At 47.8% G+C, this 26,143-nt stretch overlaps 1 long non-coding RNA gene across 3 annotated transcripts in view; it reads right to left on the bottom strand.

The window, feature by feature from the left end:
• Positions 1-26,143, bottom strand: part of LOC115348293 — a 143,537-nt gene that overhangs the window by 104,952 nt on the left and 12,442 nt on the right. For 2 of the 3 annotated variants that reach the window (XR_003925789.1, XR_003925787.1), the window contains exons 5-7: positions 23,880-24,584; positions 20,914-21,088; positions 19,548-19,788 (exon numbers count right to left, since the gene is read on the bottom strand). This is a non-coding gene — a long non-coding RNA (uncharacterized LOC115348293). The remainder of the gene's footprint in view (positions 1-19,547; positions 19,789-20,913; positions 21,089-23,879; positions 24,585-26,143) is intronic. The other variant, XR_003925788.1, reaches the window with a different exon arrangement.

The following is a 26,143-nucleotide window of genomic DNA, read 5'->3' as shown; positions in this document are numbered from 1 at the left end:
TGGGGATGCAACCACAGTAGTAGGCAGTGGAGAATCCACAACGCGCGGCTGCGGGAAAAGCCTTGGTCTGATCCTGCGTGGCTTCAGAGGAGATGGTCCCAAGACAAAAATCTCTTGGACGTGCAGCTCCCAATGGGAGAAACTCCTCGCCTTACAGGTCCCATCACAGGAAAGCCCTGCCATCACTTTGGTGTTAAATTGGAAATAAAAACCTCCGTCTCCCGCTGCATCTTCCCTTCCTGCCTGTCTCTGCCGGAGGATCACGAGGGAAGAGCTAACTCAGAGCGGAATGGGTCCCGCAGCTGTGATGGGAGCCGAGGGCAAGCTGAGGTTTCTTTGCCCTCCAAGACCGGGACAGGAAAATGCGGCACGCCCATGGGGAGGCAGGCACTCGGCACGGGGGTGGCTCCTGGCGATTCTTCCGGACTGAAATCTCCACAGGGCCTGCTTGGAAATATGCCTTTCCTCTTTTTCAAATCACTCCCGAGTGGTCGAGTGCAACAAAAACCAACCCCTGAGCTCACAACGGCAGAAAACTACCCTGAAACTTCAATCCCCCTTGGCAGGGGCACACAGTTTACCCCGCAAGGGGCACAACCAGGGGCTCATCCAAGTTGCCCGGCCACTGCCATCACACAGAAGCTTAAAAATAAATTTAAAAAATACATAAATCAAGATTAAGGTAAAGGTAGCCTATATGAGGCTGATGCTTACCCTGGTTTAAATCAGTGCAAGCCATTTAAAAAAGGAAGAAGTAATACACGTTCGCTAGTAGAGGGTCAAAGAAAGTCAAATCAGCGACCTGGAGAGAATCGCTAGTTCAGTATGTGCAACAAGAGCCTGTTAAAATAATCTTCCAGCAGCCATATATTTTTCTATAGGTGCCCCATATTCTCCCTGAATACTAACTTGTTTAATCGGCTCGCTGCAGCCTGGGAGGTGGTTCCTTCGTGGCTGAGAAAGCAGCTGGAAAATGGCTGTGGCATCCTGTCGACCTCCGCCTCTCACACTTGTTTTGAGAGCGAAATTGGAAGTTTGGCTTTGCAACAGAGCTTAGTTTGTAAGCTTTGAGGACACACAAGAAGGAAAGCCCAGAAGAGATGGGGCTGATTTACTAAGCACAAGCAATACCGCCTTTGTTTAACAAACTGTGTAGCTGAAAACACAAAACATCTTTGACTAGGAGAAGGCAGCACCACCTACTCAGGGACTGTAGCACTTCTCCTGGACTTCCCCCCCCCCCGCCCCGCCTTTTGGCCTATTTTCTGCATCAAGAGAATTTCAATTTCCCTCCAAAAGCAACCTGATACAGATCATGAGAAGAAAAAAAATTGGGGAAAAAAGCGTTGGCACAGCTTTTACTGAAGAAGATGCCTATAAACAGCTGTACTGGAGCATGTAATTCTTTCAGATAAAGGGTATTTGTTATTTTCTAAGAGATTTTAAATTTAAACCTCTAAGTTTGGTGTTAGGCCTACACTCCGTTATCAGTTTGACATGTCCTGATTAACCAAGGAGAATTAACCTCTCAGAGTGCAGAAAAAGTTGATTATTTAAGATAAATCAAAGATTCTTTTCCAGTTCAGATCACACGGACAGTCAGTTATTTTAAGTTGATCCACACAAATACATTTTTGGCTGCACATGCCCTGGCATCCATGGGCTTGCTAAGCTGCTCGGCCAATGACTCCCTGCAAACCCCAGGCTTTGCTGCAGCTGCCTTTAGCCGGAGCCTTTCCCCCTGCCAGGATTTACTGGCGGGAGGCTAAGGAAGGGCAAAACACCTTGTCCTGACTTGTCGGCTTCCAGCAAGGTGTGCCCAAGCCTCCGCCGCCATGTCTCCTTCACACCTTTCTCAACCCTTTCCACCATCTCCCACTTCATCCCTCGGCATGAATCATACCACTATTAACTCGTGACACCATTAGCTTTTGCTGTCACCAGAGCTGACAATTCAAAAGGCCCTCGAGAGCTGTCTGCAGAGAGACAATAAATGAGATCTCTTAATTAACACCTCCCTCAACTAAATAAATTAATTCTATGCAGCTGATACGTCGCATCTTCACAGTTTGAGGGTGACTGAGTAGCTGAAAACATCGCTCTCCTCTGAGCCGGTGGAAAGACTTTTTGCTTGACAGTGTTTCTATAAACAAACCCGGCTCCGAGGTGGCTGCGGGTGCGTGACAGGCAGCGAAGGGAGGGAGGGAGGGAGGGAGACCGACCGCTGGAAGCAGGCCAGCTGGCATCCCTCTGCTTCAGCATCCCTCAGCACCTAGGCTTCCAGGAGAAACACCTCACCCGGACCAGGGAGGAGAAGAAACCCCTCTGCAAGGGAAGAGACGTGGGACGTACACGCTTGCGTCCTGAGGCGGCTGCAGAGGCAAGGCAACACACCTCCTTTTCTTCCACAGAGCGAAACCAGCTGCAGCTGTGCCAAAGCACGGAGAAAAAGTCAGGATGCTTCGCCTCTCGAGTGAAGACTCGTGAATCCGGTCTTGCACTGAGTGCTATAAAACCTAGATCGTAAAGATTAAAAAGAAAGGACTTTGGCACACGAGAGTTAGGATTTCAGCCCCTGACCTACAGGCATCTGATGGACAAAGCAGATCTCACACCCCCAGCTAAACGCAAACAGCTCTCTACCTAAATATAAGCGTGGAAAATGGCTACGCACCGAGACTTCGCATCCAGCACGCGGTTACTGATGGATCGCTCGGCCAAAACACTAAGTGTGGCATACCTTAGGTTTTATATGTACGCACACCCTCCTCTCCAAATTCACCCAACTTTCTTTTCAGGGCAGATGGCATACAACGTGCACACTTTCTCCAAAACACCTCTCAAAGGATAGCCTTTTCTTTCACCTTTCCCCCCCCCGTCTCTCTCCCTTTTAACCCAACAAGCAGGACCCTCACTGGGAAGGAAGGAGACCCGGGCTCTGGTCGGCATGCCCACAACTTGTTTTCTATAAAGCAGCCACTGGTAACATGATAAAAGCCTCCTCTATAGCCTTTGATGGCTGGGGGAAAAAAAAAAAAACCTGAAAGCTTACCACTAAAAAAGACATTCTCCTCCGGGTCTGAATAACCAGTGCAGCTTTTGGTCCTTGAAGAAATGCGATAATCCAAGGGAACAGACTCAAGGCCAAAATCAGATTGTATTATCCAGGTTATCAAGAGGGCGCCCTGCAGAGATGCAGCCAAGAATTATTTCCTCCTCCCTCTCTTTCGCCTGGTAGAGCATGACAGAGAGAAAGACTCTTCCTTTTTTTTTTTTTTTTTTTAATTTCTTTTTTTAAAGGAAATTAATTAGATTTTTAAAGAGGCTTGGATTTAAAATCAATTTCCCAATTAAAAAGCATAAGGTTTATAGTTGGTGCAGGATTTAAGCTCAGTCTGTTTGTTTGCCTTATGGGATCGATGCACAAACCCCAAAGTGCCGTGGTTGTCGCTACTTTGGTGAGAACTTTTTAGGTAACCTTTGGGGGACCTGTTTTCCTGCTCAAAGCCAGTTTAAAGGAGAGACAGCAAAAAAGACTTGTGCTACTGCCACGTAAAACAGCATCAGGCAGCTAACGTCGAAAGGTATTATAAAGCAACATCCACCTTCTTCGCAAGAGCAAGGAAAACTGTCTTCAACAAATCAGGGACCAGTGTGGGTGGATTCTCTGATGTGTACTAAAGGGCTGCTTGACTCGGAATTTCTCCCCGAAGGGGGACACCAACAGCAGCTCCTCTTTGCCCAGCTCCCTCTGCTCACCTCTGAAGGAACTGGTTCAAGGCTAGACTCTCTTATCTCCTACAAACAGAGCTTGACCTCTGCCATATTTGCAGCGAGCCCTATTACTTTGGGGTGATTCAGAGCTAGAAGCTGATTATTACAAGCCAGGAAGGAGCATTCTGGCTTCTTTGGTGTTTACAGCTTTTATCGCAGAAAAATCCACCTGTGCTAGCTATAAAAATAGATAAAATCTCCCAGCAAAGCCTGCTCTACTCAAGATCCCATGCCACTAACAAGTCCCTGGATGCTCTGGGAATCCCCCCCTCCCCAGAGAGCAGGAGCTCTGGAAAAAGCTGTAAGGTTTTCCTCCAATTCAATCTGGCCTATGATCCTGTCTTAGAGGAGCTCTAGAGACAATCTTAATGCTGACAGGACAGCATAGCACATCACTGTGTTGAACAGGGTCACGCAGCAAGTTGGATCAACGCTGCCATCGTCTTGGCACTGTGGCGCACACCAGCAGCCATGAACGTGTACTCGCAGCAAAGCAAAGACCAAGTGATGGCAAAGGGGAGAAGGAAGAAAAGCAGGTTAAAAAAAAATTTTTATATCCCTTTTCGTGTACCAGTGGAGTTACTTTCACACCCAGAGCACAGGAAGTTCATTCATGGTGGTGTTTTCACTTGCTTCCAAGGCTTCAGGGAGATTTTGTCCCCTGCCACTGCAACATGATGTAAACGGTAGCTGTTGGTCAGCAAGACCAACGGTATTCAACAGTATGACATTCATTCAAGCACATTTCTGCAGCGCATGAGATTTACTGTTACAAGAAAACGCTGACTGCTTCCTCTGGAAAGGGGCTGGGCAGTGGGGAACACTTGGGCCAAACACAAGTGTGGAGGTGCTGAGCTATTACGAGAGGGAGGTGAGGGGAATGGAAAGGAGACGTTTGAAGAGCAGCAAGGTGAAGACATGAGTTGACGAACAGTCGTACAGGAAAGCCAGGAGATGGACCAAAGACAACTTGGAGGGAGGAAAGGAACCGGAGTAAGTAGCAGCAAGCAGTGCTGAGTGCTGAGGGAGCTGCAGGAGCCCGAGGGCGAGGAGATGCTGGAAAGCCATCACGACGAAGTAAGGCTGTAGGAGGAGGGAGTGCCGGGGGTTGGCATCCAAACGAAATGAGACTGCACACAGCCAGCTTCAAAGTCTTTTAGGGTTTCTCAGAGCCCTGGTGCCACCAGAGAGGATTTGACGAGCTGAAAAAAAAACCCTCACCTTGCATTTTAAAAAGTGTCTATCTCCTACAGCCGAAGAGGGAAGAGAAAAGGAGGGGGGGGAAGTGTAAACACCCCATACATACTGCAAGGGAAGGAAGGAAGCAGGAGACTTGCAGAACCCCAAGCTTGACTCACATCTATTGATGGAAATAAAATGAGTTTGCCTGTAGTTGCCTCCTTCCCACACTTATGTCCAACCCATCCTTTGGTCTTTCTCACTTGAAGAGCCCCTAATTCTAGCTGACCCATTCCACCAAAGCTTGAGAAGACAATGGGGCTCCCCAGAATACACAGTTCCTACTAGCTTTCATGAAAACCTACATCTACACCAGCAAAGACATCCATACTCATGCAGACCTGGACAAGGACATCAGCAAAGCTGTGATATTGTGCAAAGGGTATCTAGAGGTGCTGGACATGGTCAGACAGACCAAAGGAGTGTGGTACAAGAAAGGCAGGGGCACAGAGAAAAGCAAGTTTTTTATTTATGTCCTTCCCCCCTCACTACTCCTGCTGATCACAGCACAGCTTGCTTTCTTCCTCCTGCCTCTCTCAAGGAAAGTCATCCTTCCTTTTCTCATCTTCTTGAGTGAAGGGCTTGGCTTGGTCACACCTAAACCCCAGTGCCAGAAGCTGTGATAAGCCCAATCATGCCAGCACCCAGCTCAGCTTTTTAATCAAAATGTCCCTCCAAACGCAGGGGGAAGATCCTCCAGCCACTGAAGAAGGAAGAGTTTCTGGTTTTAAATTTTTACAAAGTTACTGCTTCCACAGGAGGTGGAGGTATTAATTAAAGTTCATTTTTCAGTGCAAAAAATGCCCAAGATAACCCAGAGTCCTGAGGTCAAATAAGCCGAAGGAAAAAGGCGCGTGGGACTGCTGGAAGGGACGAGAGCTCGTGCAGCACGCTGCCATCACCGCCGTTTGGATGCCCTGAGATGACATTATCACTTTTATCCTCATCTCTCCTTTCCAATTCCCAGAGAGTTAAGCAAAAGAAGAAGTTTTGAGAGAGGCAGGCAAGCACGCACTTTAACAGTGCTACCAGCACACTGCCCATCGCCCGCAGTCACTGTTGCAGCTAAAAGAAGCAGTGATAACCTCAAGAGAAGCACGGTGCAAACTTAGCTCAGGCAAGACCACTGGACACGCCAAGGTCTGGGCCCCCAACCCTATTGACGTGGTGCCACTTTCCCCCTCCACCCTAGATGAAATGTATCCCCTTCATTTGAAGATTTACAAGACAGAGCATAAACCTATTTGCTGCCCCACTCCCACCTTCTTTCTCTCTTCCTAAGTTGTTCTCAGGTCTCAGCCTTACTGGCTGCTTGAGGACTATGTTTAGAAGTTCACAAATTCCTTTTTTTTTTTTTTTTTTTTAATAATTTTTGAAACCTAATTATTGGGTCCCTGCTGTCTTCATGGACACACCTCAGCTAAAAATGCAGTTTCAAAGACATATCATTCATCCAAGGCCTGAGAGGGAGCAAAGAAATTGTTCACTCACTCCACAAACAAGCACAGGAAAGGCAATATTCCCTCCCATTCCTGCTGTTTCATTAAACTAATTTTATGCATGAGGTGAGATTGCATCTTTCCTAAAAATAATAATAATAATAATGAATACATTTTTTCTCCAGTGACAGCATCAGTGATGGGGTTTTGCTTTACCACAAAGTAGACATTTCAAGAAAACGCATCTAGAAGCTGCCTGGTTAAAAATGCACCATGAACAGCCAGAATTAGCATCTAAAGGAATTTATGAGGCTTTCTGGGTTATTCTGGAGTGGAAAGGTTAAGGAACCACGCCATATGGAAGACGTACGCAAACCTGTTTCCAAAGCAGCCTCCTTCTGAGGGCGAATCGATACCCATAGGATCCACACACATAATTGGATTGAACGAGCAAACTAAGACTACCGAAGCAGAGATTCACAGATCCTAACTTTGTTAAAGCATAATCCTTCACAAGTCCAAAACATGAATCTGAACAGGGATGCCAGATAGCACCCTGCTGGAAAAAAAGCAATATCCAAAGTGAGTAGGGGATCTCCAGTCCCCACATCACCTGCAGAGAGCTCAAGGACAACTCACTCAGTCCTCTTCCCAAACCCCAGTTATAACAAAGAAGGGGAGATGGGAAGATAAATAGATAAATCAAAGTCCTTGCAGAAATACCAAGAAATGCAGAAGTAGCTCTGGGGGGAGAGAGCACAGTGAAAGGAGGTACCTCAAGAGAGAGTCTGACTGTGCAACACAAGGAGAAGGACAGGGGGAAAAAAAAAAAAAAAAGCTTTTAGCACCTGTTTGCCTGCACTTATGAATAAGAAAAGAGGCAACTGCAGATAGGGAGGACAGTAGACACCCATCTCCCCTTGAATCTTGGTCGCTGTCCCCTCTGTGAACTCCACACTTCATCAGGGCTGCAGCCAGGAAAGCTGCGGCTGCGAGAGGTGGGAAAAGGCGAGCAGAATCACATCCCGCTTCCTAACGAAGGCGGGCATGAAGGACGCGCAGCCCTAGTCACACACGCAGACAAGTTTCCCAGAAAGAGAAGCTGAGAAAAATATCACCTATAATTAGAGGGCAAGAGTCATAAATACCACAGCTGAATTAAAAGCAGAGATAAGTCCAGAGCAGAAAAGCAGAGCTTGAGCACAGTCAAATCTACGTCCCCAGCTGCAGCGTTTGACAAACCCTTGAACCTGGTTTGCACTGCCACGGTGCTCAGCGTTTTCAGCCAAAGGACTTCACACATCCAAGGAGATGATGAGGGCTTAGCTGACACAGTAACCCTGAGCACGTAGCCCCCCATGCCAGCGAGACATAGGAAGAGCCCCTTTTCCACAAACAGGGATGGAGACGCCTCCCCCCATCATTAGTTTCCAGGGTTGAATATGTTTAGCATGGATGATAAAGCGTAGTCATTTCAGAGAGCTGTTGCGAGCAAGGTTATGGTCATCTCTATCGCTGATTAAAGAACTGAATGTGCTTTGCTAAGGTAGAGCATGTTGCTATTTGCAACCCAGCACACAAGGTCACGGAGCACAGGTCCCTTCAGATGAAGGCCAGAAAAAAACAGCTATTTAACACAGGGAGCCGTGTCCAGACCACCTCCTCCGCCTGCTGCAGAACGCCCTGAGCACCCAAGGCATTTTGTTAGGTGGTTATAACTCACAACCGCACCAGAGTAAGCCCACAGCTGTAACCTCCAGACCTCCCCATCAAAGAAGCCCAGCTGAATCAGCAAGGTCCACGTCAGCTCACTCATCCTCCTCGGAGCCCTGTGTCACTTGGCTTTGCATCATCTAGCAGGAAAGGCCAGTGAAGAGGATGATATCCTGAACAATAACAAGCAACAAATAAAGACATGGAGAGGGAGAAAAGCAGCAAAGCGATTTGCAAGCCCCGTTCTCTAGTCACGCAATGGACAGAAGACCGTTGCAGCACACACAGCAAGCTCTCGGTTCTTCCTCTCCTGTGGGGAACTCCAGAAATTCTGGCTTGTCCTGTAGGAGAAAGTTAAGGGTGTTTGCACCCATCATCAGTTCACAGCTAAGGAAAGGGAGTGCTGTGCTTTAGACTACAGATACTCCGGACACCAGCTCCTCACTCCCACTTGAGGGCGAGGAGAGCAACAGCTGGTAGACTTCAGTCCCTCTGATGTAAAGTTACATCCATAGCCTCTACTCGTCCAGAGACTCAGGCAAAGCTGTGCCAAAGATTTGACGCCATGCCTGCAAAAGGCAACAAACGCAACCAGTGCTGGAAGAGCTGACTTGCCTGTCAATGCCTGGTTTCATAGGAAAACTGCCTCTGACAGCACCCCAAGAGTGGCAGTGAAACCGTGGAGCAACGCCAAGGTGCTGTGACCTCCAGGTCCTGTTCAGGAGACCAGCAGACTCCTGTCCTTGCCCAGTAGGACAGGACAGCAGCCATCCACAGGCAGCAGTGGGCCCGGCTGCAGTCAGCCTCCTGGCTAATTCCACAAACACGTGGAGAGAAGGCACACCATCAGCTATTCCCCAGTTATTTTTAGTACCTGATGACTTTCCTGGAAGCGCGCCATAGCGGCAGGTCACAGGAATGACTGCAGAAGGGACAAACGTGGCCCCTCTGCCAGGATCGCACCGGCAGCAATAGATGTCAGTCCAGGTTTGAAGGGGTCGCCGATAAACACGTGAGCATACCGACCACGAGCTCCAGCCGTTCTTCCTCCGTCCTCCTCTCTTTCCCCATTCACCTGCGGAGCCGCAGCCGAAGCCAGCCCCGGGGCTCCCTGCTGCCCGCTCTGTCCCCACACAGCCTTGGAGGGGACGCAGAGCTGACAGCGCTGGCATGGAGACACCGGTTCATCTCAAGACTGCGGACGAGAGTCAGTAATTATTACTGAAGAGGGGGACAGGGCATTGCCCCTGAAATTGGATAAAGGCAACGGCAAAAAGCCTCGTAGCTCTGGTCCCAAGGCAAACTGGCAGGTGCACTGCAGCACCTGCAAGCAAATCGCACCCGCCAGCCAGAGTGACCGCTTCCCACAGCCCTGACCGACACATAAGTTGTCTTGGCATCTCCTAGACTGCTGCTGGCCATCAGGAGAAGGAGCTCAACACTTCAGTAGGGATTAGGCTGAAAATGAATGACGTTTTCCTTTACACTACCAGATAGATGCACCGGAGATGCATGAAGGAAGGCAGCTCAGCTGAGAGCTCCAGCAAGGAACTCAGCCTGGTTTTCCACCTCAACTAACATATTCCCCCCAAAACAGTCTTTAGGACAGCATCTCAGAAGCAACGCATTAGGGTAACGGCAGTGGGAGGAGAAGATGAGAATCGGACCGGCCGCACATGGAAGAGCAGCTGGAGCCGAGCACAGCATTGCCTTTGGGGTTGAGTTACCGAAGAATTACCGATTTACTCTTTGCCTGCACTCAGGGGGCTGCAAGCAGAAACACTCCCATGCATTGCACAGCATTTTACAGCTGGTAAAATCTTAATGTTCAGGCACCCTGACTGAGCAGAGTCAAGATAACACTAAATAAATAGAGAGAAGGCGTGAGAATTTCAATATTCTTTTTGCTACATTAGGACCCTAATCAACAAAGGCAGGAATTGAGAAAAAACAGGATACGCAGCACTCTGAAGTCGTTCTACAGATGCACAAGGCAAGGGGCTTAATTTCGGGGGGAGCACAAGACACATCCCAGCTGCGTCATACTTGGCATATAAGGTTTGACCTGGTTGGGATCAGAATATGTACAATTCTGACAACGATAAAGCTGCCTTGGGGCCACATCCTATGGATCCGTACCAAAAAAATGGGGTGGCTAGGAGTCTGAAGGAGCAGACAGAAGTTTAGCAAATTAAATTCTTACCAATTCACCCCCTTTAAGATCTTGCCCCATCAAAGAGAAGTTTGACCACTGCCACCCCAGCGCTGTCCCCACAGCATCACTCACCCCACTGCTGGGATTTGTCCTGGGTAGGGCCCCGCAGCTCGGGAGCTCACAGCCTGAATCCCTCCCTGATGCTGCCAGGGAAGCCAGGACCCAAACCAAGCCTTCTCCAAGGCTGGCTCCTCTCAGCTGGGGGAAGGCAGCTCATGTGGCCCCACAGCCCTTCCTCAGTGACCCATGCACGAGGCTTGGGCACTCAGTTCTCCCTCAGCATGGAGGGAACCCAGCAAAGCCCAGTGTGCAGAGGCTTCCTACTCTGCTGAGAAAGTCCATGGTTTTGTCCTTCCATAAACGATTTAGTCAACTTTACCTGCAGCCCAATTCTATGTCTAAGCATTAAGGGACTAAAAAACCTTGATGTGTGCAAACTGTTGCTTTACCTAAATTAGTTTGGTTGGTTGTATTGTTTAGGATTATTTTTTTAATGCATTCTGATCAGATATCTTTTCTATTTTGCTTTATGAAAAAAGAATTGATAAGAATGAATCTAAAACCTGCAATAATGGCAGGGAGGGGGAATAGAGTTTTACAAAAGATGGGCATTAACGGGGTTAGAAATGCATCCTTTTGAGATGCGAGGCAGTAGGTTAGGAAATGAGGTGAAGCGTCACAGTGAAGGGGTTTTATTTTGGCTGCCTGAGAACTTCCACATCCCCCCTCCTCAACTTCCACATGTGATAAGATTCATAATGATAACTAAATGTATAATTGAAATGAAATGAAGACAGTGTAAAGTTCAAACAGATGCACTTGCAAGTCCTTTGCAAGAGCTGCGTACATGCAGAATAGAAGCATTAGTGCAAAGCTTTGCTCCCTCATCAAGAGGAATTGTTTGAATATCTGATGTAGCACGCGTGCGGCTAAGGCTAGTTAAGCGCTGACATTCAGAGAATATGAATGAAGGCAGGCATTTTTAAAGGCCTTAGAGGAATTAGGTGCCCAAAACACACACAGGCAGGCATTTAATTCCCCTGAAAATCCAGTATTTCAACTACCTTGCTGAAAAGATTTCTTTAGATAATCCAGAAAGCTTACCTAATACCCTACAAAGATTTTTTTTAAATTTTTTTTTTCTTAGGGACACTTGGGATTCAACATTATGATTCAGTTGCAGGAGGAATTTGGTCTTACACTTCTCCTCACAAGGCCTCCAGCCTTTTGGGAAGTTTCACAGTGCATTTTCTAGTTATTATGGTAATAAATGAAGAAACGCTCCGGCCTCGTATAATGGGTACAAGCTGCAAGCAAAGAAATCCCTTTTCTTCCTCACACCCACTTGCACCCATCCACTGCCCATATTTTTAGCAAAAAGGCAACTTAAACATAGAAGCTTCATTGCTGCACCTAAATGAAACAGAAACATCCAATCTCGTGAGCCAAGAGCATCACTGACACCATCCTGGAAACATTCCTGTAGACAAGGTGAGCTCAGCGACCTCACTGTCCGCATCCCCTTCGCGAGAGTTTGAGGGAAACACGAGCAAAGGCGCACAAAAAGCCAATTAGGGTATTACGAAGCATCTCGTTTCCTGTCCTAGAAAGAATTGTGCAAACAGGGTATCTCCCAGAGCTCAGATTGCAAACTACTGCCATCAGCCTCCCAAGGCTACTCAGCATCTGTGGCTCCCAGGCGTGCAAATGGAGTACTTGGGATTTCCAAAAAGCCCTTCTCCATCAGTGGGATGAGTTATTTTCAGGGCCATATTATGCAAGGGCTGGAAACAGGCGCCAATCACCATTTTGTGCCTATTTAAATCAAGCAGGACATAGCAGAGTCCCCTCCAGGGAGTCTCTTTACCTGTGTGGGGTTTGGCAGAGCCACCTTGGCTGGAGGACACCATCTGTCCCCTGCCTGGCCTCCTCCATGCAAGAAGGACAAATGGACAAAGAGAGATTGGTCACACGAGATAAAAAATTAAAAAGTACCAAGAATACTGCAGGCTCCTGACCACGCAGGAAAGTTATTGCAGTTAGAAGAAAGCCACCTGCATCAGAAGGGAATGAAGCCAGCAACCGAGATACATATCAGGGGACAGGGAGGAGGGTGGGACGTGATGAGAATTGGCATAAATATGAGGCTGAGGCAGAAATCATAGGAAAATAAGGAAAGGAGGAGAGTTGGGCTACACGGCATTCCTGGTTCATTGGATCCGGGCCCTCCTGCAAGCCCCCGCTAAAAGCAGGAAGGGTTTTATCCCCTCTGTTCCCATGGGAAGGCTGGTCCAGAGTCTGATTGCTCTCTAATTGTCAGAAATGATCTTCCAATTTCCAGGCTGAATTTATTCTGGGCCAGTTTACGTACATTTGTTCTTGTGCCAACACTGTCCTCAGGCATAAATAGTTCTCCTTTGCTGATGCTCACCCCTCCCCGCCTTCCGCCAATGTATTTATAGGCAGCTATCTTCCTCAGCTTTCATTTTGCTAATTTAATTAAGTTAGGCTTTCCTCGCCTTCCCTCCAAACACACGAGCTTTATTTCTTTTATCGTGTTAGCAGCCCTTTCCCAGCCTCAGTTCTTTGGTCCAGCTCCGGTGTCCCTTCAAGGAAAACACGAGCTATACGATCGCCAGCAGTGATCTCTCCTAGAAAACAAATGCTTGTGAGCTGAGTGCCTAATTGCAAACTAACAGAGACAGGCTCGTCTTTTATCCTGTCAGCTGTTTTGAATCAGTTAAAGATCATAAATAGTGCTCTGGAGCACAAGCAGGTCCCGTAGTGCTTTGTAATGTATTCAGTTTACATCTTAGCTGAGTTGTCTCACCGTAATCCTGAACCGTTCTTCTTTTTCCAATTACGCTACACCACTTTGTGAAACCATATGATGTCCATCAGATTAAATATTATCCTATTTGGTGTTAGACAGCAGCTGATATTGCAAAAGGAGAAAGCTATGTCCAGTGGAGTGGAGGACATTAAGAGGTTTCATTCCTGCTTTTCTGGTGAAGAGAGATGTAAATATTGCTGTTTCACTTAGCATTTGGGGAAGAAGTCCAATCCATGGACTTCAAAACAACTAAAGATTATGCAAAAGTGGCAAAATGTGGCAACTACAAGAGCAAGATATATTTAGGTGATCAAGGCTAGAGAACTTGGATTCAAGAATTCTAAGAGACCCAGCCAAGGAGCCATTTGGACCATTTAATGCTCATTTAGTAAGAGCCAGAATACCAGAAAAGCTTTCAAAAGATGGGAAAAGCTAACATCACATCAATATACATACATAGGATATGGTGAGCAAATCCACAGAGCTTTAAGGAAACTAAACTTTATGCTATTTTGTTTAAATATTTGATTAACAGTGTTAATAATGTTAGATCTTTCATGCCACTAGTATTTCTCATTTTCTAACTAGATGCTGGTACTTAGTACGGCCTTCCTTCAATACGAGTGAAAAAGGGACAGATTAATAAATGCAGCCAACTGCCTGAGGACTCACCCAGGGTACAGCTCAAACCTGGCTGCGAGGCAATCGCCATCCTAACTATTTCTGGGAGGCGGTTAGTTCCTGGATATTTCACCTTAAGAAAAGCAGAGGCACAGAAACTCAGTGTCTTTGCAGCTGCTATTAGGCTGACATTTAAAAAAAAAGACTCTGTCAAAGAGCAACTCTGCTTTTCAACCTCTCCAAAAATGTTTGTTAGCCCAGCAAAAACTGTTTTCTGCCTTGTGTAAGCATGCTTTTCTCCCCTTCTCACCGATGACCTAGACCAGATCTCCGGCTCCACAGCAGCTTTGTTGCACTCCATGCAGGATAACAAACTTCTCACGCTCCAACTCGGTCTCCTCTTGACAGCAACAAGTGCAAGCTGTCCTTCGTGTCACCACAAGCAGAGGCAAAGGGGTACATCACTGTTTTACGTGGCCGTTAACTCCGGACTGGTGCCAGCGCTCTACAAGGCAGTGCAGAGGAACACAATATTGCCCCCACGTGCCATTGCATCACTGCCAAGTAAGGCATTATTTTAACACTGTATCCCCAATGGCTCGTTGCAGGACTGGGTACCATTTCCTGGGATGGTTTTTCATCACCCAGCAAGCAAGACAGGCTCCCTCCAGCCAAAACGGAGGAGAAAAGGTGCAGCTGGAGACCAATTTGCTGTAGCGCAACTGCCAGAAATAGCAGAGAAAAATGGAAATATCCTCAGAGAATCCCTAGCCTTTCAATAAATAAGGAAAGCTGTTGTCAAGATGTAAAACAGGCAGGTGTTATTCGTAGGAGAGCAAATCGTAGTGGGGTGCAATAGGGCCAGAGGAACAGTTATCTCCAGCCACTCTCATTTCTTTGCAGAAATCGCATTTGGTGTCAACTCAAAGACACGAAAGCCGCAACCATTTCCAGCAGCATTAGAAACACAAACAACACATCAACCATTTGTCAGAATGACAAAACTAGCAGGAAAAGAGAAGGGGAAATATGTTCTTTTCAAGCACCTCCACAGGGGATTTGCAGAAATTGGGTGTTAAAAATAAAGCAAATGGCCAGCGTCCTCCAACACAACTCACTTCATTTGTGATTTTACTCTTCTGGGTTGCTGGGGCTTTTCTGAGCCAAGAATTTCTGCTAAAACAGAGAAGTGCCTGCTACAGAGGACTCAAGGTGGTCTTGTAATGGGTTTTCTTTCAGCTAGAAACAAGCAGATCTAGCACCAATGCCTCCTAGCTAAAGGGAGAGGGCAATGGCAAAGCATCCAGCACTGTTGAAGTATTAGCTTTTAATTGCAGCATTGCAATTCCCTCCAACCTGTGCCCTTCTCCTGCAAGACACTCGTGGGGAACCTAAGCTCAGGCCTAAGGGTGGCCAGGCTTCCCCCAGCCCCTCCAGCGCTGCCGAGGAGGGGGCAGCACTGGCAGAGATGGATGGCCAGCCCCGGGGCGGCATGATTGATTTCCCTCGTTAGCCTGAGTGTTAAGTGGGACGGAAGGGTGGCCACACAGCCGACAGCCGCCCAGGGATGGGGTGCGGGGAGAGCAGCTTGTCTCGCTCAAGTTCGACACAAGTAGTATGTTCCCAAGCATGACGGTGGGCAGGAGAAGGCGTAGAGGAGCAGAAAGCCCTTGCTGCTTCTAGCATGGAGCTTAACACATTTATGGCAAGGGTTATGTGCTGCCCCACAGCTGGGGAGCCAGGTAGGACGAGCCCTTCCTTATAGAATAAATTGGGTTTTATTGCTGTTCCTTCTACAGTGAGCTTTCCCCTTTCCATACATGAAGAACAGGTGGAATTAAGGCTCAAACAGCTGATGCTGGCCTGGTGTGGTAGAGCAAAAGAACCACTTGGTGATAAAGCAAGACATGCCTCCAAGTTGACCCCAACCATCTTGAGTTAACACTTACACAGCCTGGCCCAAAGGAAGAAGTTCCCAGAAAAGTTTCTTTCTAACTTACCCAGCTCAGTTTAGCTCTTGAGATTGATCCTTATTTTTCATTTCCATACTGCTATTGCTCTAAAACAAAGCATTCCCTGAGAACTCAGTGCCCATAATGTTGAAACCAAATCTTAGGGTGAGGCTACAAAGGGGAAGAGTAAGAAATCACTAAAAACTTCTCCACTTCCCATGGAAAATTCTCCTGCATTCTCAGCATTAAAGGTAGGTTAAAACTGGTTTGGCTTGGGGTTTGGTGGTTTAGGGGGAGGTTTTCTGGAAATCAAACAAAAGCACCAGCCATCATGCTGTGACACCCGCAGCATGATGAATGTGTGAAGCAATCACTAAATGTGGCTGCCGCGGGCCATGATAGAAATGAAATATGGGGAATGGTAAATCAGCGTGGACAGGAGGAGGAGAGAGCACCGGAGGGGTACCAGCCCTGTTGCCTTCAAGGCAGGTCACCGGCTGTAGCGGGGAGAGCGCCTCGCTCAGTGGACGTTAACAGATGCAGAGAGGGGAGACTGGCTTGATTTTTCATTGCTCCCTCAAAACCGGCTGCATCCCTCACTCTAAAGGCAAATAAACAGAAGCTCAGCTAAACACATCACTCCAGCCCTGCTGAGCTATTGCTGAGCCCTTGCCCTCCACTGACATCCCTGGATCTGGGAAGTTTCTCAGGAAAAACTCCACGCCGGCTATTTTTCGTCCTGGCACACGGCCGTGCCAGGCTCAGCCCCTTGCTCCGAGGTGGGGAAGCGGGCATCTGCCTGTGCATATAATTGTGCATGTATATAGGTCAGCGCCGGCTCATGGGTCCGGTGGAGACATGTATGCATTTTTCTTGCATCCTTAGGCAAGCTGGAAAATGTCACTTACTTGCTAGGCAATCACTAAACATTTTGCTGCCCTAAGTGACCACCTGCTCTGCGTATGCAGCTCTGCGGCTGTGGGAGCAGGCTGCAAGCACATGTCTGTAAGACTGAGAACAGGTTTCTCCTTTTTTATACGTTTTGCTTGATTTTTTTATTTTATTTTTAAAGTCACACAGAGTGATTTAGAGCCCAAAACTGGGGCAAACGTCCCTACCCACATATGCATCCCTGCTCTCATCTGTGTTTCTGCAGTATCCTTCACCTCCCTTTTTATTTTAACCCTGTAAGGGAAACCCCGTCTTCTGTCTGGCTTCCTAACAGCAGCACCATAAAGCTTTTATTTGAAGCAAGGCTGATGCCCAAGCAAAGCCCACAGAGCAGAGAAATGCCCCTGAGGGCTAAGAAGCTGTTGCACATCCTGAAGACAAAGTCCTGACCAAGGAGGTGGGGGGGTTTCCCTGTGTAGCCCATATCTGCATGCAGAAGAAGTCACACACATGCCAGAGGGGCTGCTTTTTCTTAGTCCTGGCTCCTCCGTCCTTGGGGAGGAACATGAACATCTGGCACAGGAGTTAAGTTCACAGACAGGTGTCTGCTGCTGAATCCCATGTTAAATAAAATAAGCGGGTTTGGGGAGTGGGCTCACAGCACCGTTTGGAGCAAGCACCCTCCAGCGAGCACAGCACCACGTTGCAGCAGGTGGACACGGCAAGTCCTTCCTGACCAGTATGCAGAGGCAAGGGGAGAAAGATGAAAGGGATGAGTCTGAATGGAGGAAAGGAGCGGAGAGACTGCACAAAGCTGAAGCTCTCCAGGAAGGTGGAGGGCAGCTGAAGATGCTTCAAAAGGGACCGTGCTTTCTATCTCCTAGCAACAGATGCCAGCAAAAAGCCAAGGGAGATAGTCAGAAGGTAGTCTTGGTTGAGGAAATGGGGGCTTTGCCAAGCTCATCCCGATGGACCCCCATCCCTCCCCCTTCCTTGGGCTCCTTACGGAAACCAACACCACTGTCCTTGCCCCAGCCAGGCTGGTTTTTGCCCCCAAAGGCCCAAGTAAGAGGTTTGGGTGTTTTCAGCCCCACTCAGAGCACCTCTCTTGCTCTCTCCCTTGTAGGATCCACCCAGCTTAACTCAGGGCAATAGAGCCACAATTCGGGCCGTAGCCATGCACGGGCGACAAGCAGCTTGGTAGCTAAAAGGGGGACCCCAATACTACGCAGAGGATGGTGCTTAGCTGGGAGTGAGCTCTCTGCCCCTCGGGGTCTTCTGCTGCTCAGTGTTTTGGGCTCCATCTGCTTCCCTGCAAGTGTATTCACCTACGAGTAGGCAAACAGGGCAATATTTACAGACCCCAAAGCATCTGGCACCAATACCTTTTAACCCATCAGTAAATGGCTGGAGGATACCATGTTCAGTGCTTTTAAAGACATTAGGGGGGAAAAAAAACCCTGCCTCTACAGGAAAAACCACCCTCCTTCCATTGCTGTATCAATTACAGAAGATGCATTAAAAGGTTTCAGTAATGATTTCTTGTCAATAACCTGGATCTTCAAGTCCCGGTGTCCTTATTCAAACTCTCCTGGGAATAAGATGCCCCAGCAAAAAGGGACACAGCACAGATCCAACGGCAAAGGCAGAGGAAAGATAATAGAAAAGAGATATTGGGCAGAGAAAAAAAGATCAGAGACAGCAATCTGTATGAACACAGACAGATCACCAGTTTAAAGGAAAGTGATTCTTCACTCTACGCCTATACAAATGATTTCCTTCCCTCTGCGTCTCCCTCCTCCCCTTTGCCCTGATGATTTGAAGGCTTTGGGAGCTGCAGTAAGTGTGACTGTTTTTCCGTGCGAGTCAGCCAAAGATTTAAGTAGGCAGGAGGAAAGCACTCTCTTTTTCCATCAGTGTTCAATAGAAAGACAGTAAAAAAAAAAAAAAAAAAAAAAACAGAAGAAAAATCAGGGAAGAGTCCAAGCTGGGAATCATTAAAAGAAAACACAACCAAGAACATAAAAAACAGAGAGATGGAGTGGAAAAATACACTCAGGCGATCCTTCCAGCACTGAGCCACCCTCCAACACTTTTCAGGTATGTAAGGTCTTAACGCAGAGATTAATCTGCAAGCTGCCGAGCCAGAGATGGGCAAGCTGGCCTGGGAGGAGCCTTCTCCACACCAGGCGAGATCTTCTGATAATCCCCGGTAGAGAGCTAAGGAGGAAAGTTGGCCAACGCTTTTGCTCAGTCCTTGGGCGATAAAGAGGGGGAGCGGAGGGCTGCTGCCAGTTATGATAAGGCTGCTCTATGAATGCTGATTATCAGCCTGGCCCTGGCTTTCTAATCCAGATCTCTAAATCCATAACCCTTTGCCTGACCCCATAAAGCCCTCGTACAGGGCCAGGGCTGTTTGAGGCAGGCGTTCGTGTTATGGGTGTTTTGTGACGCATCCGGGCACGCTTGCTAGCCTAGTTTCCTAAGGAAACAGGGTACACACGGTCACAACATCCATCTGTCCATCCCTTCACTAGTCATTTCCAAACCTGTCAGTCCATTTTAACTACATTGAAAAAGAACAGAAGAGATTCACTCCAAAAAAACCACCGGGTACCACAAATGTCATCCTCCCTGGTGAAAGCAGACAGGGGAGACATTTTTCTGATTCAGAGAAATAGCCAGCAACTGGGAATTTCTCCCTTGTTAAACTCCAAAGAAACCACACAGGAACTCCATGATGAGCCCAACCACAAGCAAAAAACAGGCTTTTTAGTCTTGCACATCACGGGATGACTTATTTTCATTACATAAGGAAAATTCAATACAGTGGAACAGAAGAAGCTATTCTTGATACAATCAAAACTCACCCCCAGACACGTGACGTTGCAGGAACACATTTTTTCCCATGCTCCAACGACATTCCCAGCTCACAGGAACAGGAATATTGCAGGATGAGCGCTTGGCTGATTTTTTTTTTTCTTTCCAAGACCTTCATCTTTCTTTGCCACCAAACACTGCCTGGAGCCCATCCAAAGCTTTCCAGGAGCACAGCATCTTGAACGTGCATGCCTTGCAGCTTTTCCATTCTTCTTGACGTTATAAAACTGTCTTGTAAAAGCAAAATTAAAGGCTTGAGTGCTGGCCACAAAGCCCTTACCGTGGACATGTTTTCTGTTGTATGCAACTCCAGGACAGAGGAAGGGGGGTGGAAGCGGGGAGAGAGTTTTATGCATTAAACTTCTTTATAAATCTATTGAAGGTATTTCATCACTTCCCGACCTTCCTCTATAAAACCCACTCAGCTACGTTTACAAATTATAAAATTAGTTTTATGTGCAGGGTCCAGCTAATGGCACAGCTAAATCTAGAGAGCAGGAAGATTAGATGCTTCTCCCTTCCTCATGGTGGAATTTATTTTGCAGCATCCCTGCACAGAGAGCAGCATCCATCCTGGGGTGGAAGATTTCTCCCTCCCAAGCCAAAGCTTTCAAAGGTCAAAAGAGATTTGACCACTAACTGGAGAGTTCTGGAGAAGCCACGTCTGTGGGGAGCAAATAGAGCTGGATGGCTGAGGGGAACATTTGTGGTCCACAAAGACAAAGCGTTTCTGGTAAATTAACGAAGGCAAAACTGGAGAACTTAAATCCCATGCAAGACAATTTACGCATATGGGATGGAGAGAAAGGGGTGAAATATTGAGAATTTTCAAGAAAAACAGACAGTTTTCATTACTCTTCTTATTTTTGTAAAACAGGTGTATGCCTCGCTCTGTGCTTTGAGCAGAAGACTATGGTGGTGGTAACGAGCTAACTGTGTTTGAACATTACAGAGGTGCATTTTGCTATGCACCTAGGACATAAGATACCTGGCAGCTATATTGCATGTACTTGGTACCCTGCCATGCTGTTCAGAGAAACATTGGGCAGCACCAACCTACTTCCCAGTGGTCTTCCATTCCTTGGCTACAGCCCAAGGCACTACCCAATACAGCTCTCTGGAAGAGTGCTAAAAGACCCATTACAGAGACAGGACCAGCATAAATATTAATTCAGCACAGCACAACTGCCAGGAAGGGAGGGGGTGATACACTTCAGCCCTTCCTGCACAGGGCCAGCATCTCTCCTGCCCAGCTCTGTGCTTCATCCCCGCTCACATCCCCTCCCTGGCCCCAGTCCCTCTCCAAACTCCCCTGGCATTACATGGGGGTGCAGAAAGAGGCTTGATGTTGCTTACCTGGTCCGTGGGGATGCCGCCTGCTACCCAAGGCAGCCCAGGCCTGTGAGGAGGGATCTTACGGCAGAGCAAGGTCACATCCCGATGCATTTGGCCACTTGCTAATCCTCACAGTGCTGGGGATCAATGTTGCAGGGGAGAAAGGAAAAAACCACAGCAGTTCCCCCAGTTAATGCTGGAGGAAGAAACAAAAGCTAATCAGCCTGGAGCACAGGGCACATGAAGGGAACAAGCTTCTTCAAGGCACGTTCTCAGCTTTAGTTCTTTGCTCACTTTAAAAAAAAATAATTTCCCTCTAGTGTATTAATCACTACAAGTCAGCCTCAGGAAGAGTTATCCATGGAGCTATGCACGGGCTGCGAGGACACTGTGTTATAGCAGGATTATTTACTTTTATAACCTTTACAGAAACAAGAGATAACTACATTAGAAAAACTTGCTCTCACACAACAGCAGCCACCGCCTGATTCGTTCCCGCACCCTCCCATTTGTGCACATGTGCCGAAAGAGCCGATGCTCTGGTTGCCACCATGAGAGCACTGTCACCATGCAGGGGTGGCTTTGGAGACAGCCAGATTTGGAAGGTGGCTTTTTAGTGAGTTTGCCTCTCAGAGGACCAGGGGGTACCTGTCTCCCATCCCACTGGGTACTGGCACTCAAGGGCTCAGGACCAGAGGCCACCCAGGGTTGCCCTGTGCCCCAGGGATGTGCATGACATTGCGTGGTGGCACAAGACAAAGTGGCTTGTGCAGGAGGACCCTCAGAGCCTCCCCATTGCTTCCGTTGGGTTTTTCTCTCCAGCAGGCATCGGCCACCAGCAGAAAGCCTCCTAAGCAGCTCTCAGCCACGAGCTTTCCAATGGCTCAGGTCACTGCATGCCAAGAGCGAGCCTGCAATAAACTGAGAGCCCTCCCCTAACAACCACCCCATCCGACCTGCAGCTCCAAGCATGATGCATCCTTTGAGCAAACAAACAAACAAGCTCTCTTCTGCACTGCCCTCTTCCTCTTCTCCCTGCCCTCTGATGCACAGCTGAAGTTAGATCTGTGGGTGGCATTTATTTCCCTGGCCCCTGGCATTGGGACCATGCCCAGAGGCCAAGTGCCCAGGGGCAACTACTGCACCTCTCTGCATTTTGGGTGAGGCATTGCAAATTTCCAGCCAATTCACCAGCAACAACCATGCTGGCAGTGGCTTCACCCCCCCTAGTCTGCCAGGTGCAGTCTGGAACCTTTTCAAGAAATCACATGACATGGGGAAAACAAAACAGTTACCTCCAGTCTCTGCTGCAATGAGCCAAACCTCAAAGCAAAAGTGCTCTTACATCCCCGATTTCCATTTGCCCCTGAACCTGTGTCTTGCACCCTCCAGAGCAGTCTCCTATTTCCGCAGAGCTCTGTGGGTGACATCCTGATCTACAGACGTATAAAGGAGTCTTTGTTTACAAGATAAGAGCCACAAAATGCAAATAAAAAGCCCCAAATAGCACAAGATCAAACAGGGTCCATATCTACCCTTTCAAAGGCATCCAGGCTGCAAAGCTCGCTATAAGCAATGGTTTTGTTTGGAACATTAAATATGATACTAAAAGCATCTTCTGTGCGAAAACAAAATGCATGTGAGTTTGTTTATGCTGTAACTTTAATCTCTCCAATAACAAGTCTTTAAAGCTTTTTTTAGGCTGAAAAAATAATACTGAGTAATGAATCAAGGTGTATTGGGTTTGTGTGGCAAGGTTCTGGTAGCAGGGGGGTTACTGGGGTGGCTTCTGTGAGAAGCTGCTAGAAGCTTCCCCCATGTCCGACAGAGCCAGTGCCAGCCGGCTCCAAGACAGACCCGCCACTGGCCAAGGCTGAGCCCATCAGCAACAGTGGTAGCCCCTCTGGGATAACATATTTAAGGGGGGGGTGGGAAATGTGCAACAGCAACTGCAGCCGTAGAGAGGAGTGAGGAGACATGAGAGAAACAACCCAGGTCAGTGAAGAAGGAGGGGCAGAAGGTGCTCCAGGTGCTGGAGCAGAGATTCCCCTGCAGCCCGTGGGGAAGACCACGGTGAGGCAGGCTGTCCCCCTGCAGCCCAGGGAGGTCCACAGTGGAGCAGATCTCCACCTGCAGCCCGGGGAGGACCCCACGCCGGAGCAGGTGGGTTCCCGAAGGAGGCTGTGACCCCGTGGGAAGCCCGCGCTGGAGCAGGCTCCTGGCAGGACCTGCGGATCTGTGGAGAGAGGAGCCCACGCTGGAGCAGGTTTTCTGGCAGGACTTGTGACCCCGCGGGGGACCCACGCTGGAGCAGTCTGTGCCTGAAGGACTGCAGCCCGTGGAAGGGACCCACGCTGGAGCAGTTTGTGGGGAACTGCAGCCCGTGGGAAGGACTCACATTGGAGAAGTTCATGGAGGACTGTCTGCTACGGGAGGGACCCCACGCTGGAGCAGGGGACGAGTGAGGAGTCCTCCCCCTGAGGAGGAAGGAGTGGCAGAGACAACTTGTGATAAACTGACTGCAACCCCCATTCCCCGTCCCCCTGCACTGCAGGTGGGGAGAGGAGGTAGAGAAAATTGGGGGTGAAGTTGTGCCCAGGAAGAAGGGAGGGGTGGGGGGAAGGTGTTTTTAAGATTCGGTTTAATTTCTCATTATCCTATCCTATCATTTCCTCATTTGTCCCTGTCGAGTCTGTTTTGCCCGTGATGGTAATTGAATGATCTCTCCCTGTCCTCATCTTGACCCATTAGCCTTTTGTTATATTTTCTTTCCCCCGTCCAGCTGAGGAGGGGAGAGAGAGAGCAGCTTTGTTGGGCACCTGCGTCCAGCCATCAACCCACCACACAAGGCCTTAAGAGGCTGATAAGCAGCAGGGAACCACTGCAGAGAGTGTACTCCTGATTTAAAGTCTTAAACATACTCCAAGAAACAAAATCTATCTACCCATCAATATGATGAAAAGACTGCAAAGTTCCCTTAAACTCACCCTGCCACCTCATGAATCTCCTGGTTGGGAAAGCAAGGAAAAATGCAGTCCTCTTTCACTTAAATCTTCAAACCAGCAACTTCCACCCAAGCACGAGCCATTTTGCTGCTCCTGGGATATGCTAGCAGGAGCTATACCTGTGCAGTGAGCAGGGAGGAGGCTTCAAAGCCTTCTCGCAGCAGGGGTGCAGCAAAGCCCAGGTCCCCAGTACCCGTCCTGCAGCTCCGGCCACGCATCACCTCCCCTCCAGATGCTCTTCCTCCAGCAGCCTCCATGGCATCCAGTTTTTTGGTGTCCCTTGCCATGCAAAACAGGATCCAAGATGCCTCCAGGCTCTGCAACGCTGGCAGAAGTTATTTCAAGGCACTCCTCTTCTGTACCAGGACAGCCTTGGGACTGCTCAAATGTCACTATCTTCCCTGTTTCTCCTGCCTTACACTGTTGGCTTATTCTCCATTTTCAGAGCAGCAAACATTCAAGTCACGCTTCACAGGCACATCCTGCACCCCAGTGGATGGTCACAGCACGGAGCATCCGTGTGGGCACCTGAGAGCCAGAGGGGATGGATGCCTGAGGTGGGAGGACTTCCCCAGCTGGACCTCACCCACGGCTCTGCAGGTACTCCAGCAGACCACAGATTTAAGTGGTCTCCATGAAGAAGCCTTTGAGCGTTCCCGGTTCAGGGGGAGAGATGGCCTGACTCACCTGAAAGGAGAGAAGCCAAAGGGATTTAAGTACGTACTCATCATTAGGCATGCTAGTAACGTTCTCCTGAATCGGAGCTCGGGCAACCAAATGAAAAAAGCAAATATTTGCTAGAATGAAAATGTCAAGCCCTTGGTGGCTTTCCTTTTGCCTTGTTTTTTTGTTCATGGTGGCTTCAACCATGAAGCCATTTTTTTTTCTTTTGGTCAGGGAGGTGGGGTTATTCTGAGGCAGCTCAAGACAAAAGTTTTGCTTATTTCTTCCTAAACAAAATTTAAAGCAAGGAAAAAATGGGAAAAAAAGGTTCACTGGGGAAGCGCCAAACTTTTTTTTAAAGTTAGCATTAGCTTCATTTTGGCTCCAAACATTGCTTCAGAAAGTAGAAGTCAAAGCATCTCATTTCAAAAACGCACAAAGAAGTGGTTTGATTTTTTTTTCAAAATTGCTACTTTCTGTTGTAATTTTTTGTTGAGTTCAACACAAATAATTTCAGCTGACCTAAAACCCTATTTTTCAACATATGCATTTATATAAGCTTAAAAAAAAAAAAAAAAGTCAGTCAGTCTAGTTCTTTAGCCTGTATTTGTGCAAAACCACTAATTTTTAGTTGTTGGCTTTCTGCTAGAGATAATCACACCAAACAAACAGCTGAATAAATGATTCTTCTCACAGGTGTATCACAAGACCTGATGGAAAGAACAAAAAAAATAAGACGGTGTATCAGAAAAGGAAAAAATATAAAGCGTGTATAGGTATAAACCACTAGAAATATTTATAGAAACAGAGCACCAGTGTCAACACTTGAATGCTTGTGCTACCAACTCCCTTTTTGCATTTAGGTTTCACATCTCATGGCATTGCATACGTACTCCCTGTAATCCAAAAGCGTCAAATTAAAGGAGCCTAATTTTATCTGGAAGAGCTTGGAGCGACCTCAAGAACAAGTGCTCTTCGCTTGGAGCCGGTGTTTGAATTTCTTTCTCGCCAAGAGGAGCATTAGTCCCCTGGGTAACCCAGCTCGAAGGCCTGGGGGACGGCTGCTTTATTTCCTCATTAAATAATTCTGACTCGTGAACACATCAGAAAACTTGCATTGTGGCCTTTGACAGTTTACCTCTATAAAGGCAAAGTTTGTCGAAGAAATCATTTTCTGCAAATCATTCACACGGCATTAGTCATGTTTGTTCCTTCCTCCCAGCCTCACAGAGACAGCTCCAGTAATTTGTATTATTTTCATTGCCTTCCCCTGTACCCTCATCTATCTTGACCGAGTGAACTTGCAACTTTATCTCATCTTCCTACAGCGGCAGATCAAGACAGAACTGCTTGTCCTGGCCAAGAGGAATGGGTTTAAATAAAATTTTCATCTTTTTCTCTTGCAGACAAGCTAAATGCCCCTAATATCCCTGTCCGGGCTGGCTCTTGGCCTTCAGAGGAGTCTGACCAACAAGGAATAATGGGCATAAGGACATGATTGGAAGGTCAAACCTTATTGATTATATTTACCTCCGTTGCTTTTATTTGTTTAACTCTGGCCTCTCCTTCCCTTCTGAATTTTT

The sequence above is a fragment of the Aquila chrysaetos genome, chromosome 11 (assembly GCF_900496995.4).
Source record: "Aquila chrysaetos chrysaetos chromosome 11, bAquChr1.4, whole genome shotgun sequence".
NCBI lineage: Eukaryota > Metazoa > Chordata > Aves > Accipitriformes > Accipitridae > Aquila > Aquila chrysaetos.
The sequence above is the reverse complement of the archived record's forward strand: the minus strand, read 5'-3'. Positions and strand labels throughout refer to the sequence as shown.